The following is a 14,437-nucleotide window of genomic DNA, read 5'->3' on the forward strand; positions in this document are numbered from 1 at the left end:
TATGTCCTCCTCTTGGAATGCCTGGGTCTTCTCTGGGCCCTCCCGTTTCCTCTCACAGTCCAAAGGCATACCAGGCAGGTTACTTGGTCATTGTAAGTTCTCCCGTGATTAGGGCGAGGAGGATTGGGTTTCTCGGGAGCTGCTGGATAGTGTGGGTTGAGGGGCAGGAGGGCTGGCCCCATATTTATCACTAAATAAATAAATTAATTCTGCAGTCTTATCTGAACACTGTACTGGGTCACATTTCACTCATGACCGTACTGAGAGATTTATAATGAAGGGATTTTGTTACGTTTTGGAACTTCAGACAATAAAAACAAATTGAAAGGAAAATAAAGGAGCAGAGAGATACAAGTCTTAATTCGTTTTTACTTTAAGCGAGGCGCACACGTGTCACATGGTCGTGTGATTTATGTACTCTTACACATAGAATGCAATCTGTAAACAACAAAATATGCTTAATCAGACAATATATTCACAATATTACTCAAACATTACTGAAATATTAAACACACAACAGTTTTGATCTTGTGGATGTTGGGGAAATGCAGCGCCAGAGTATATTGGCATGAGACAGGGAACCCAAGCTACAAGGAGGGGTTGTGTAGCTCGGGCGTTTTTCTAATGGCGGCATGGTAATGTAGCGTTTAGCGCAAGGCTTTACAGTGCCAATGTTTAGGGTGAAATTCCTACTGGTTGTAGTCAATGAGACTGCCGGATCTAAACTTGCTTGCTGCAGACAATCGGCCAGAATGACTCGTGGCAGAGTGTAATCGACCTGGAAGAACATAGTAGGGAGTGCCAAAGACTGATGGGATAAGAATAACGGAAGGATGTGAAATAACTAAGGGGCAATTGCTTTACTAACTTCAAGGAGTCATTGGTTGTCAGCTTCTCACTTCCAATGACTTTTAACATGCCGGCTGTGAAAGGCGACTGATCTTGCAAATCAGGAATTCAAGCGTACAATGTGGAATTTATTCAATAGTCAATATCTGTAAATGATAAGCCAACTCTGTATAAAAATGGGAGTTTTATGTCCTCTAGAACAGTGTGTGTGTGACAGGGCCATGCTGTTCTCTTTGTGCACAGGTAAATAAAATCGTCTGAGTCATAAGAGTGCATGTGTTCTGGGCCCAGTTATTTTATTTTACTATCAGACATGACAATACAATCCCAACCTGCCCAAAATTCTCCTGGGACAAGCTGTCCATGCCCGGTATTGGACTAATAAACCTTCCCTGAGCTGCTTCTATTGCATCAACAACATTCAGTACTCCAGAGGCTAGATGGTGGCACAATGGCTTCAGCGCCAGACTCCGGAGCGAAGACTCCCGAGTTCGAATCCAAGTCGAGTCACTCCCGAGCACGCTTTCCATCCGAGCTGGGCTGAACGTCGGACTAGCCACTCGGCCTCGTAAAAAATACAAGGGTCGGGTCAGGAACGTTCATATCGTGACCTGGTTTTACCCTCGTAAAAAGGGTTGAGTCAGGAACGTTCATATCGTGACCTGGTTATTCCGAAAGGAGACCAATCCTGACACCGCACGCCAGACGAGAATGGCTGACTGTCTGGAGCGACATGCTAAAAAAAAGAACTCCAGAACTGATTTCACCAAAGGTGTTTCAGGAATCAAAATTCAGAATTGTTTAATGTCATTTCCAGTACTCAAGTGTAAGGGGGAATGAACTAGTGTTTCTCTGGATCCAATGCAGCAGAAAAAAAACACAATAAGATAAGGAACACAATAAATATATATACATAGATTGATTGTATGCCCATAAAGTGATGCTAGGGACAGGAGTGTCTGTACATAAGGTGACCAACAGGAAATGATAAAGTAGTGGTGGTTGGGGGTGTGGTGGGTGGGTTGGTGGGTGGATGTGTTGATCAGCCTTACTGCTTGGGGAAAGTAACTGTTTTTGAGTCTGGTGGTCCTGGCGTGGATGCTACGTAGCCTCCTCCCTGATGGGAGTGGGACAGACAGTCCATGAGCAGGGTGGGTGGGATCTTTTAAGATGTTATTGGCTCTTTTCTGTGTATCTGCCCTTGATGTTGGGTAGGCTGGTGCCAGTGACCAGTCAGTGTGGAGCATTCCTGTCCACCACAGTGCAGACTGTAACTGAAAATTAACCTCCACATCTTTCAACACTAGCAATAAATGGTAGCATTCTGTTACCTTTCAGAATGAGCATCAGAAACAGAATCTTACAGCTGTGTGCAATGTTGCAGCAAGATGCAGGAACCAGGTCGAGGTGACTGATGCCTTTGTGTGAGATCTAGTATATTCAGGGGAGCTGACAGCAGCCATGGTCTGTTCACTGTGAAATCCACAAGCTTCTGTGAAACAACAAAGACACAGTGTCAGTCAAGCTTCCGTGAGAATGTTACAATAAGCCAACATACACTCAGTGGCCACTTTATTAGGTACATATTATACACCTGCTCATTAATGCAAAGACCAAATCACCAATCTTGTGGCAGCAACTCAGTGCAGATGTGGTCAAGAGGTTCAGTTGTTGTTCAGACCAAACATCAGAACAGGGAAGAAATGTGATCTAAGTGACTTTGACTGTGGAATGATTGTTGGTGCCAGATGGGGTGGTTTGAGTATCTCAGAAACTGCTGATCTCACACACAACAGTCTCTAGAGTTTACAGAGAATGGTCCAAAACAAAAATTACCTCGGGATTGGCATATCTGTGAGCAAAAGCACCCTGTTAATTAGAGATGTCAGAACAGAATGGTAGACTGGTTCAAGCTGACAAGGATTGAAATAAACACACGTTGCAACAGAGACAGCACCTCTGAACACACAACACATCAAACGTTGAAGTGAATGGGAGACAGCAGCAGAAGACCACAAACATACCCTCAGTGGCCATTTTATTAGGTACAAGAGGTGTTGAATGAAGTGGCCACCAGGTATATATTCAGGGGAGCTGACAACAGCCGTGGTCTGTTCACTGTGAAATCCACAAGCTTCTCTGAAACAAGTCAAGTCAAGTCAAGTTACTTGTATTGTCATTTTGACCATAACTGCTAAGTACAGTACATAGTAAAAATGAGACATTTTTCAGGACCATGGTGTTACATGGCACAGTACAAAAAACTAGACTGAACTACGTAAAAAACAACAACAACTAGACAACAGACCTACCCAGGACTGCATAAAGTGCACAAAACAGTGCAGGCTTTACAATAAATAATAAACAGGACAATAGGGCGGTAAGGTGTCAGTCCAGGCTCTGGGTATTGAGAAGTCTGATAGCTTGGGGGAAGAAATTGTTACATAGTCTGGTTGTGAGAGCCCAAATGCTTCGGTGCCTTTTCCCAGATGGCAGGAGGGAGAAGAGTTTGTATGAGGGGTGCGTGGGGTCCTTCATAATGCTGTTTGCTTTGCGGATGCAGCGTGTAGTGTAAATGTCTGTTATGGCGGGAAGAGAGACCCCGATGATCTTCTCAGCTGACCTCACTATCCACTGCAGGGTCTTGCGATCTGAGATGGTGCGATTTCCGAACCAGGCAGTGATGCAGCTGCTCAGGATGCTCTCAATACAATCTCTGTAGAATGAGGATGGGGGGGTGGGGGGGGGTGCGCGGGAGATGGACTTCCCTCAGCCTTCGCAGAAAGTAGAGACACTGCTGGGCTTTCTTTGCTATGGAGCTGGTGTTGAGGGACCAGGTGAGATTCTCCGCCAGGTGAACACCAAGAAATTTGGTGCTCTTTACAATCTCTCCTCAGGAGCCATCGATGTGGTCAACAATAGAGACACACTGTCAATCAAGCTTCCTTGAGAATTTTACAATAAGCCAAACTCAATTGCAGAAATCATCATATCCTCATTATTACTAATTCTAAGCTGTTATGTTTGTCGGTTAGCATTTCAATGTTTATGTTCAGTTTCTCCCAGGTGCCTCTGGTTCACTGGGCACTCTACAGTAAGCAGGTGATACAGCAGCAACTGGTGTAGCAGTTAGTGTAATGCTTTACATGGTACAGGAGCCTGAAGACACACACTCTACATTTTAGGAACAGCTTCTTCCCCTCTGCCACCAGATTTCTGGATGGACGATGAACCCATGAACACTACCTCACGATTTCTTTCTCTCCTTTCGCATCACTCATTCAATTATTTTTAATATACAGTATATTAATATACTATATAATATATTGCAACTTGTAGTTTTTACAAATATTATGTATTGCAATGTACTGCTGCTACAAAACAATACATTTTATGATGTATGCCGGTGCTATTAAACCTGATTCTGATTCAATTCCTGCCACTGATTGTAAGGAGTTTGTACCTCCCGGAACTCGCAGGCGTCGTGGCAGTGCACGAACCTTCCCGCACCCAGGCTGACAGAAGCTGCCCGGCGTCTTTGCATCCCCGACCGCAGCGACGTGGCACTGAGCCCCGGGGGAGCCACCCGCAGTGGGAAACCGCTCTGCATCCAGGGTGCAGACCCCTCCCCACCGTCCCAGGCTCACCGGGGCCGGGCCGGGCCGGGCCGGGCCGGTCTGCCTCAGCCCCCGCCGCTGGTCCTGATCCACCCCCTCGGGGCGGGTGCTGCAGCTGCCCTGCCGGAACGCCACGGCTTCAGCGCCGAGGGCAGCGTGTTACCCCCGGCGGGGCAGCGGGTCCCAAGATGCCGACCTCCCCACTGCGGTGCGCTGCCACCCCTTCCCTCTCATCGCCGTCGTGTCCACCCAGGCGGGGGTGGGTGACTGGTCCGAGTTGGGGATGGCCAACACCTCGCTCCCCCACTGCCCAGTCCAAGTGTCAGCCTTACTCTTCATCCAAATGGTCCGGCCGGAGGCCTCGGCGTTTCCTGATGGCTGTGCCGGACTGGAGTGCGGCAGGTGCGGGCAGGCCTGGGAGCAAAGAGAGCTGGTCGGCCCCTCCTCATCAGTTTCCTCAGTAACACATGCCCGGACTCATGGGTGACGCCAGGACACCTTGAAAGATAAAATTGCATCTGCCCTCTCTGCCTCAGCCAGTGATGATGGCGACGTCCGGCGAACACACTACCAAAGGCGTGGAGGGCAAGCTCCTCCTGGGCCGGGGGAGGGAACTGGGGGTAGCCACGCTGAGCACAGTAGCTGAGATCTGCCGTAAATGCCCCCAGGCTGTCTCCCACATGGCGCTGTCTGCTGCCCCGTTCTTCCCTCATTGCTGCATCCAATGGCCTCTGCTCAAAATGCCACTCCAGTCGCTACGAGGGCCCTGTAGCCACACTGCTCAGCTCACATGAGGTTGAGGAGGGCCTGCACGGCATCCATTTCCAGTACCTGGGCAAGTTACACCGCCGTCTTGCTGGGGCTCCACCCGTTTTGCCATGCGGCAAGTTTGACCTGCTCCAGGTAAGGTTCCAGGCGGCCAGTAGCATTGGTGGTGCCTCCCATGGCTGATGCATCTTGGGTTCCCTGGCAGGGGCTGCACTCCACTATGTACCCTGGGTTGGGGCACCTGGGTATGCTTGTCCCATCGGGGTTCCCTGAGAAGGCACAATGCTCAGTTCCCAGCTCTCCCTCTGGGTTGGCTTCCCATCTTCAGAAGCCCGGTGTGGGGGAGGTCCCTCAACTTATTCCCTGTATTTTAAGGCGCTCCATCTGATGTTGTGGCCCTTCAATCTCGCTGGCAATTTCTAATCCCACTCCTGGAACCAGTGTGAAGAGCATTCAGTCCATGACGACAGACGAGAAAAGCTTATTTATGTCAACTGCCGTATTTACTGGGACAAGCACGATGATAGAGCAGAATCACTCAGTAAGGACCAGCTCAGTCACATACAGAAGGGGGAGGTGGTTATTAATTCAGAATGGCACACAGACTCGGGACTGAACCCGAGCTAAAATAAATGAACTTTAACATCTCTCCCTAATTCCACTGAGTCCTCACACCACGACCGCTTTTCAAAACAAGAGCAATAAGTCGACCACATCCCCAGAGTGCCACAATACAGTTAAATGCATCATTTGTGTCAAATGAAATTAGTGAGGATTTAAAGAGCCGCAGGAGACACAGAACAAAGTTCAGGAACAGTAATTACCCCACAACCATCAGGCTCCTGAACCGGAGGGGATAACCTCACTCACCTTGACTCAGCCTAACACTGAAATGTTCCCACAACTCACTTTCAATGTCTCTTCATCTCATGTCCTTGACTTATTGCTTATTTATTTATTATTATTACTTTGGTTCTTTTTTTGTAATTACACAGTTGTCTTTTGCACACAGGTGTTTGTTCGTCTTGTTGTGTCTGATTGTACTGAGGCTCTTCCGGTGCTGGTACAGGTTGGAAATCTGAACCACAATTCCTGTCAGGATAACTGAACTGGCAAAGGAAAACTAAACTTATAGGAACAGGCTGAAAGATCACGTGGAGATGGTGCTTGAAGTAACAGGCGATTTATTAAAATGTGCTGTGCACCAGGACACCAGTCAAAGTTGATCTTCCTGAGGAAGCACTTTCATTCTCAGTTGATGAGATTACCGGTAAAACCACATATGCAAAACAAAATGGTGGCTAACAGAAGGGTTAATTAAGTAACAGAATCGGTCCTGATTACAGAGTATTAGGATTGTCCGCAGGTCTAACAGTAAATACAATTTTCTATTACTATGGGTGCACGCTATAGAATAGAGTAGAGCTGTATTGTCGTTGCTTAAGACAATGAGAAGGTGGTGTTACTCCAGTCCATGCAAAACAATGTAAGCAGTACGACCTAATTTTTAAAAAAAATTCCATATTTACATGCAACAAGTGACTTTGATGGTCCGTAACACTTGCAGACCATCAGCAAGCTGGGTTGTCGCATTATTCCGCTGCACAACAGCCTTCAGGAAGAAGCTGTTTCTCAGTCTTACTGTCTTGGCAAAGATGTTTCTGAATCTCCTACCAGATGGCAGGAGATTGAACAGACAGTGTCTGTGATGGGATGGGTCTTCAATGATGTTCCAAGCACGCCGTAGGCATCACGATTTGTAGATTGTCTCCAAGTCCCAATGATGTGCTGAGCTGTCCCAGTCACCCGTTGGAGCGCTTTGTGATCTGTTTTGCTGCAGCTGGAGTCCCACACTGTCAGTATGCTCTCCACTGCATATCAGTGAAAGTTGGCCAGCAATTTGTTGGTCAGATTAGTTGTCCTTAAGCACCTCAGGTTGTATAGTCACTGTTGTGCCTTCCCTACTATCGAGGTGTGTTGACTGACCAAGGGAGCCCCTCGGTGATGTTCATCCCCAAAAACTAGAAACTGGAGACCAATTCCACTACTTACACTATAACATAATTAGTAAATGTTCCTGAACCTTGGGCAAAGAACCAATATGCAAAAGACAACAAAAACAAGAAATACAAACAAAATAATAGTTGTAGATAAATAAGGAGTAACTATCAAGAATGTGAGATGAAGAGTCCTTGAAAGTGAATCCATCAGTTGTGGGAACAGTTCAGTGATGGGGTGAGTGAAGGTATCCTCTCTGGTTCAGGAGCCTGAAGGTTGAGGGGTAATAACTGTTCCTGAAGTTGGTGTTGTGAGTCCTGAGGCTCCTGTACCTCCTGCCTGATGGATGCAGTGAGATGAGAGCATGTCCTTGGTGGTGGGGACCCTGACAATGGTCCTTGTGCACAAGTAACTGAAATCTGATGGAGAAGCGAGTCAGAGTGGTGTAGTTAATTAGCAATGACGAGGATCAGCTATTGAAATGTGGAGCAGCCTCAAAGGGATCTGTGACCTACTTCGGTTGTGCCTCTGTCTTACATTCCCCCTTGGATTAGTTATTGGCTATCTTTTATTTATGGCCTTGTATTTCAGATTTCCCGACAAATGTGTTTATTGTCTCTGTGGGTACCTGACTGAGGCATTTCACAGACACTGCAAAAGGTTGGATTTCCCAGTGCCCAACCATTTTAATTCATATCTGACATGTCGGTCCATGACCTCCTCTTTTACCATGATGAGGCCACCCTCAGGGAGGAGGAGCAACACCTCATATTCCATCTAAGTAGCCTCCAACCTGATGGCATGAACCTCAATTTCTCTAGCTTCCAGTAATTTCCCCCTCCTCCTTCCCTCTTCCTGATTTCCCCAATCTAGCCCTTACCCCTTCTCATAACGTACCACCTCCCACTGTTGTCTCTCCTTCTTCCCTTTCTCTCCTCTCCTATCAGATTCCTTCTTCTTCAGCCCTTTACCTTCTCCACCTATCACCTCTCAGCTTCTTACTTCATCACCCATCTCGCTCTCACCTAGCTTCACCTACCACCTGTCAGCTTCTCCTACTTCCCCTCCCCTCCCCTTTTTATTCTGGCTTCTGCCCCCTTCCTTTCCAGTCCTGACAAACGGTCTCGGCCTGAAACGTTGACTGTTTATTCTCTCTATAGATGCTGCCTGACCAGCTGAGTTTCTCCAGCATTGTTATTATGGAGGGCTATTTCACTTCAAGAGAAGAAAAGATTTTCAACTTGAACAGAAGAAATTCTACAGATGCTGGAAAGTCCGGGCAACACAAACAAAATTTTGTGTCTAGATCTCCAACCTGTTTAGTTTTTCCAGCTGATTATAGCCTTTCAGATCTCATGAATTTTTTTCTACACAATGCATTTTTAATGAGCTTTAGACCAGAATGAAGTACTGTATTCTAAGGATCTTGATCTGTCTGTTTTTGCTTTGTTCTGGAATTTATGAAGGGGAAGTCATGAGTACAGTCATTGAGGGGTCAGTGGTGAAAAGGGTGAGCAGCTTCAAGTTCCTGGGCATCAGAACATCTGTCCTAGGCCCAACATCGTGAAGCAATCATGAAGAAGGCTCAACAGAACAGGATTTGAGGAGACTTTGTACATCACCAAAGACTCTTACAAATTTCTGTGGATGTACAGTGGAGAGCATGCTGACTGCATCACATCCTAGTACGAAGACTCCTATGCACAGGATCATCAGAGGCGGCAGAGGCCAGCAACTCCATGACCGACACAACCCACCCCACCACTGAGGACATCTTCAACAAGGCAGCATCCATCACAAAAGACACTCACCTTCTTGGACTTGCACTCGTCTCATTATGACCATCAGGAAGGAGGTACTGAAGCCTGAGGACCCAATCAATTGGGAGCATTTATTAGGTTGTGGGAGCTTGTCCCCACTATCACCCCCGACTAGAATAACCTTAAGGAACCACTCTAGATAGCCTCACCCAAAACTATATTTGGCTCACAGTTTCATTGTTGTACACGTCGTCTGTAAACGTTTGCCTATTTCTCTCTGGTACAATGCTCAGGGACAGAGAGCTCTTACCTTTCCATTTGCTACCAAGTTTGTTCAGGGAACTGGGCAAAGGCTGAATTGCTCTGGTCCACAGCACAAGGGAACTCACACCCTCATGACAAGGTTTAAATCAGAGGGCATGCATTTAAAGTGAAAGGGCATAATTTGAAAGATGTGGGTGCCTGGAACGTGTTGGTGGAATGTGGTGGTGGTAGAGGCAGATACATTAGGGAATATTAAGAGATGTTTGGTTAGGCACAGGAATGTGAGGGAAATGGAGGGATATGGGCATTATGTAGGCATAAGTGTGTAACATCCTGATTAAGATTTTTACTGCTGTGCTGCGGGGATTTCACTTTAGCTGTTCTGTAAGAGCAGTCTGTTCTGCTTTCAGCCTGTTTGAGCTGAAGATAAGGGGCTGTGATGTTCAAGCTTAGGAATGTAGTGTCATTCAATCAGGATGGCGGGATTGGGAGAAGGTTCTAGAGAATGCTGGGTTTTTGTGACGGACAATGGTGTGGGTCGAACTCTTTTTGCCAGGAGTTGGGAGCAGGCAGAAGGGAAGTTGGCTGAGGATGCTCCCTGTTGCACGAGGTGCTTTGTGCAAATGAATGGCTTCAAGGAGGAAGGACCGATACTCCCGTGGGGGAGCCCATTTGTTCGAGATGGATTTCGCGTGAAATTGGTGGTGTGTGCTTTCATGTAGACCGTGAGTCCAGTGAGTGAGTTAAAGACAACTTCAAAATGAGCTCAAACTTACGAGCACATTTGGACTGGGTGAGCTGTAATGGGCCCTTTTAATTTTTTTCTTTTCCTGCTAATTTTGATAAAGCTGACATTTGTAAATATACTTCCTTTATAATTATATGCAGGGTACGATCTGTTATTTCTTGCTGACGGGTAATTGCAAGTGGGCATCACTTACACAGTATTCCCTCAGATTGGGGTGTGGCTAGTCAGAACATCCCAGCTCTCCTGATCTGGTGGGACTCAAGTCGTATCACCAGACAGAGTTGGAAAAAAGTGGTTTTCTCACCACTGAATCCATTAGCTTGTTAACGAGGGGCTAACCAGCCGTGTTTCTAGTGTCACGTACACGCAACCCTGTAAAAGAATCAGCAACAATAGAACACACCTGGAGTCTGGTTTTGCTGCTAAAAAAACACTATTAGTAACTACATAATACAGTAACTTAATCCAGGCAGATCAGGAGCTAATGGTGTTATGCGTATATTGGTGTAAATAAAGTGCCCAAATTTATTCAGGCTCAGGTGGTAAGTGATACAATCTTATGATGATGTGTAAGAAAAGTTCAGTTCAGATGTATAGGTTAATTAATGTGAGATGTTTGTTATCCAAAGGCAAGTGTTGTGAGAAGGCAATTATGTCGATATTCTACAGATTCCACAAAATAACAACAGCAGTAGGCTTTATCTCCGAAGTTGATCCACTCCACACACAAAGTATCACCGACAGTGGGCTTCAACAAATATCCTTTCATCACAAGTGGTACCACACCCGAGTTCAGCTACGGGACATCTCAAAGTGGTGGCCACAGGATACTCAAACAGAATCCACATATGGATCATCACCAACAGTAGCTTATCACAAAGTGGAGCATCTTCAAGGGAACCACCAGCCAGGCAAGGGTCAACACACCGGCAGATTCCACACAGTTACCCCAATCACACGCAACGTGATAGCCACTTATCCAGTTCCACAACATACAAAATATCTCCAACAGTGATTTGCCACAGGGGTGCCTTTCTTCAGTGAACTGCCACACCCAGACAAAGGCTAAACACACACGTGGTATTCAGAAAGGTTTCCCCTCACCCGAGAACCCGGTCCTGTGGATTAACTAAATGACAATCACACTTACGTATCCGAATGGAAACAAACTCACCCTCACGGGCTACTTAGAGACAGTCATTTATCAATGCTTTGGATCGATCTCAACTCACCCTTTTGGGCTACTGAAAGCTTAAACCAGCGACCGACTCACTGGTGTCTTCCATTGACCAAATCCATCTTGACGCTGACTCTGTGTGTCTGCGTGACCTTGTACATTCAGAACAAGCTGCAGAGAAACCATAACATCAATTGTCCATCAAATAGTCTCTCTCTCTCTCTCTCTTCTCTCTCTCCTCTCTCTCTCTCTCTCTCTCTCTCCTCTCTCTCTCCTCTCTCTCTCCTCTCTCTCTCCTCTCTCTCTCCTCTCTCTCTCCTCTCTCTCTCCTCTCTCTCTCCTCTCTCTCTCTCCTCTCTCTCTCTCCTCTCTCTCCTCCCTCCCCTCAAACAGTGTCCAGAAGTCAGTCTCATTCTCCCTGCATTTTAAAGTGACAGTCCACAGGAAAAATGAACCCTAGGGGTACATAACACTAGAGATGCCTGGTAAAAAGGGGTTTCAAAGGATTAGTTAGCAAATTGATTACTAATTTAATTGGTTTGTCACAACATTGCGGCCCAAGGGCCTGAGTCTGTGTTGCACTGTTCTGTGTTCTAATTTGTGACAGGGAAAGGTGTGAAATTTAAATACAGAATGACTAAGGTATTATTAATGCAGCAGCAAACAACAGAGTTATGACCTAGAATGTTGTCATCCACCGTTACCTTTCACCACTCCTCAGTCCACCAATCACCTCGGACTCCTGTCTCACCGCTACCCTTAAAGCCACACAACAACCCAACAATACTGCATGGATGCAGCCCATTTGAATGGATGACACGATGTCGGCCACAGTGCCCATCCTCATAGTCCCAATTTCCTGCATTCGGCTCACATCCCTCTGTTGGATCCTCAAGCTTTTGATCTGAGATTCTTTGGCAGTCAAAAATGAGGTATAAAACTTATCACTCGTGATCATTTATTAAACGTTACAAGAACAGAACAAGGGGAAAGAAACAAGGAGAGAAAGAAAGACAGAGACAGGGACAAAGAGCAAGGAGATACAAAAGAGCAAATCCAGTGTGGTTTGGCCTTCCTATACCAATTCACTAACTAGCATCTGCCTCCTCTAGTCTGCAGAACTGTCTTCCTGAGGTGATGACCTGGCATAACCTGGTATGGAAACACCAATGCCCAAAAACGAGAAGTCTACAAGAAGTAGTGGATACAGCCCAGTCCAGCACAGGTATAGCCCTCTCCAACATTTTGTTCAGTGCTACAATATACACAAACCAGTGACTAACACAATTACAACACTACTACTAGACAAACAACATTAAACTAAACTGTTTCCATCTCTGTCAAAGATGGCGCTAACCCCCCCCCCCCCCCTTGGAGCCCAATGGTCCCAGAATGCCTCTATGGTTGCATTGGACAGCGTGCGTTCCCTCTTGATATTTACCCAGGCACGAACATACCCCCTAAACATTGCCAGGCAGTCTGTCCAGCCAGATCTCTCCACCACCCATTTCCAAGACCCACGGATGATTTCGCCAGCCCCAGGGGCAAGTTAACAAGGACATCCTCATCCCTCCATGCCCCCTCCTTACTGATGTCCGTATATAAATAGGGTGGGGCTAAAATGTAACTGGAAGGTGAGAAGCAGCCCACACAGATATCCAAAAAGGGGCCGCAGCCTCACACACTCCACGTACAGTCTCCTCCAGCCCGCAGAAGTGACATGCGACTGGGAGATCCGTGTACAAACTAAAGAACTTATTGCAGGGCACCGCTCTATGCAGCAGCCTCCACTCCAGATCCCTAAGGTGAATGGGAAGAACTTCCTCATAAAGGGACTTACACTGGGGACACCTACCCACCCCCTCCACTATTGAGCAGATTTACAAGGAGCGCTGCTTCGAGAAAGCAGCGTCCATCATTAAGGATTCCCACCAACCAGGCCATGCTCTCTTCTCACTGCTACCATTAAGTAGGAGGTACAGGGGGCTCAGATCTAAAACAACAGGTTCAAGAAGAGTCATTATTATTCAACCACCAGGCTGTTGAACCAGAGGGGATAACTTCACTCACCTTGACACTGAACTGTTCGCACAACCCATCCACTTCATTAACAACTTAAGTTCTCCATATTAATTACTTATTTATCTTTTATCTATTCATCCATCTCTTTCTTTCTTTCTTTCTTTATCTATCTATCTGTCTGCCGTTTTGCTGATTTATTTATTTTTTTATTTCCTCAGTTTGTCTTCTGCATGAGTTGTTCATCAGGTTTTGTTCCTGAATAGTTTTTTACAAATTCTATTGTATTTCTCTATTTTCCTGTGAATGCCTGCAGGAGAATGAATCTCAAGGTCGGACATGGTGACATATACGGACTTTGATAATAAATCTACTTTGATGTTGACTTCAATGTAAGGCGATAGTTACAGCTCGTCTCCTGACAATGGTTATCATTGTTTGCAATTTGGTTCAGCTCCGCTAATCAGCAGATTGCAGCTAACAGGATAAAAATTATTTCAAAGAAATTTTGCTCCTAATATTGCTGATGGCGCGTTGATCTTCAGCTCAGTTTAGTAGTTATGATGATTTTGAATTAAGTTGCAGAGCAGTCACTGAATTCAGTTTAAGGGCAGCTCTCACACTGGGTGCAAGTTAATGCTTTGGGCCGACTACCTGATACTTCACCACAACTGTTACAAGAGTGGCCTCTGCTGGATCTTACAGAATACTTCCACCTGCATCAAGTTCAGTTTATTATCATTCAATCATATACATGTATATAGCCAAATGAGACAGCATTCCTCTGTACACATGTACACAGCCAAACAAAGCAACATTCCTCTGTGCATGTATACAGCCAAACGAAACAATGTTCCTCTGTACACATGTTTACAAACAAAACAACGTTCCTCTGTACACATGTATACAGCCAAACGAAACAATGTTCCTCTGTACACATGTATACAGCCAAACAAAGCAACATTCCTCTGTACATGTATACAGCCAAACGAAACAACGTTCCTCTGTACACATGTATACAGACAAACAAAACAACGTTCCTCTGTACACATGTATACAGACAAACAAAACAACGTTCCTCTGTACACATGTATACAGCCAAACAAAACAATGTTCCTCTGTACACATGTATACAGACAAACAAAAACAACGTTCCTCCAGACCAAGGTGCACAAGACAGTACATAATACTCACACTCAACACATTAAGTAACATTGCCACAAATAAATTAACAAAT

General features: G+C 45.9%; 1 long non-coding RNA gene across 5 annotated transcripts in view; it reads right to left on the bottom strand.

Moving 5' to 3' along the window:
- Window positions 1-11,344, bottom strand: part of LOC132382281 (uncharacterized) — a 48,017-nt gene extending 36,673 nt beyond the window's left edge. For 2 of the 5 annotated variants that reach the window (XR_009508267.1, XR_009508264.1), the window contains exons 1-2: window positions 4,799-5,428; window positions 2,181-2,341 (exon numbers count right to left, since the gene is read on the bottom strand). This is a non-coding gene — a long non-coding RNA (uncharacterized LOC132382281). The other 3 variants (XR_009508268.1, XR_009508265.1, XR_009508266.1) reach the window with 3 other exon arrangements.
- Between the last annotated feature and the right edge of the window lie 3,093 nt (window positions 11,345-14,437).

This window comes from Hypanus sabinus, chromosome 27, assembly GCF_030144855.1.
Source record: "Hypanus sabinus isolate sHypSab1 chromosome 27, sHypSab1.hap1, whole genome shotgun sequence".
Classification (NCBI taxonomy): Eukaryota; Metazoa; Chordata; class Chondrichthyes; order Myliobatiformes; family Dasyatidae; genus Hypanus; species Hypanus sabinus.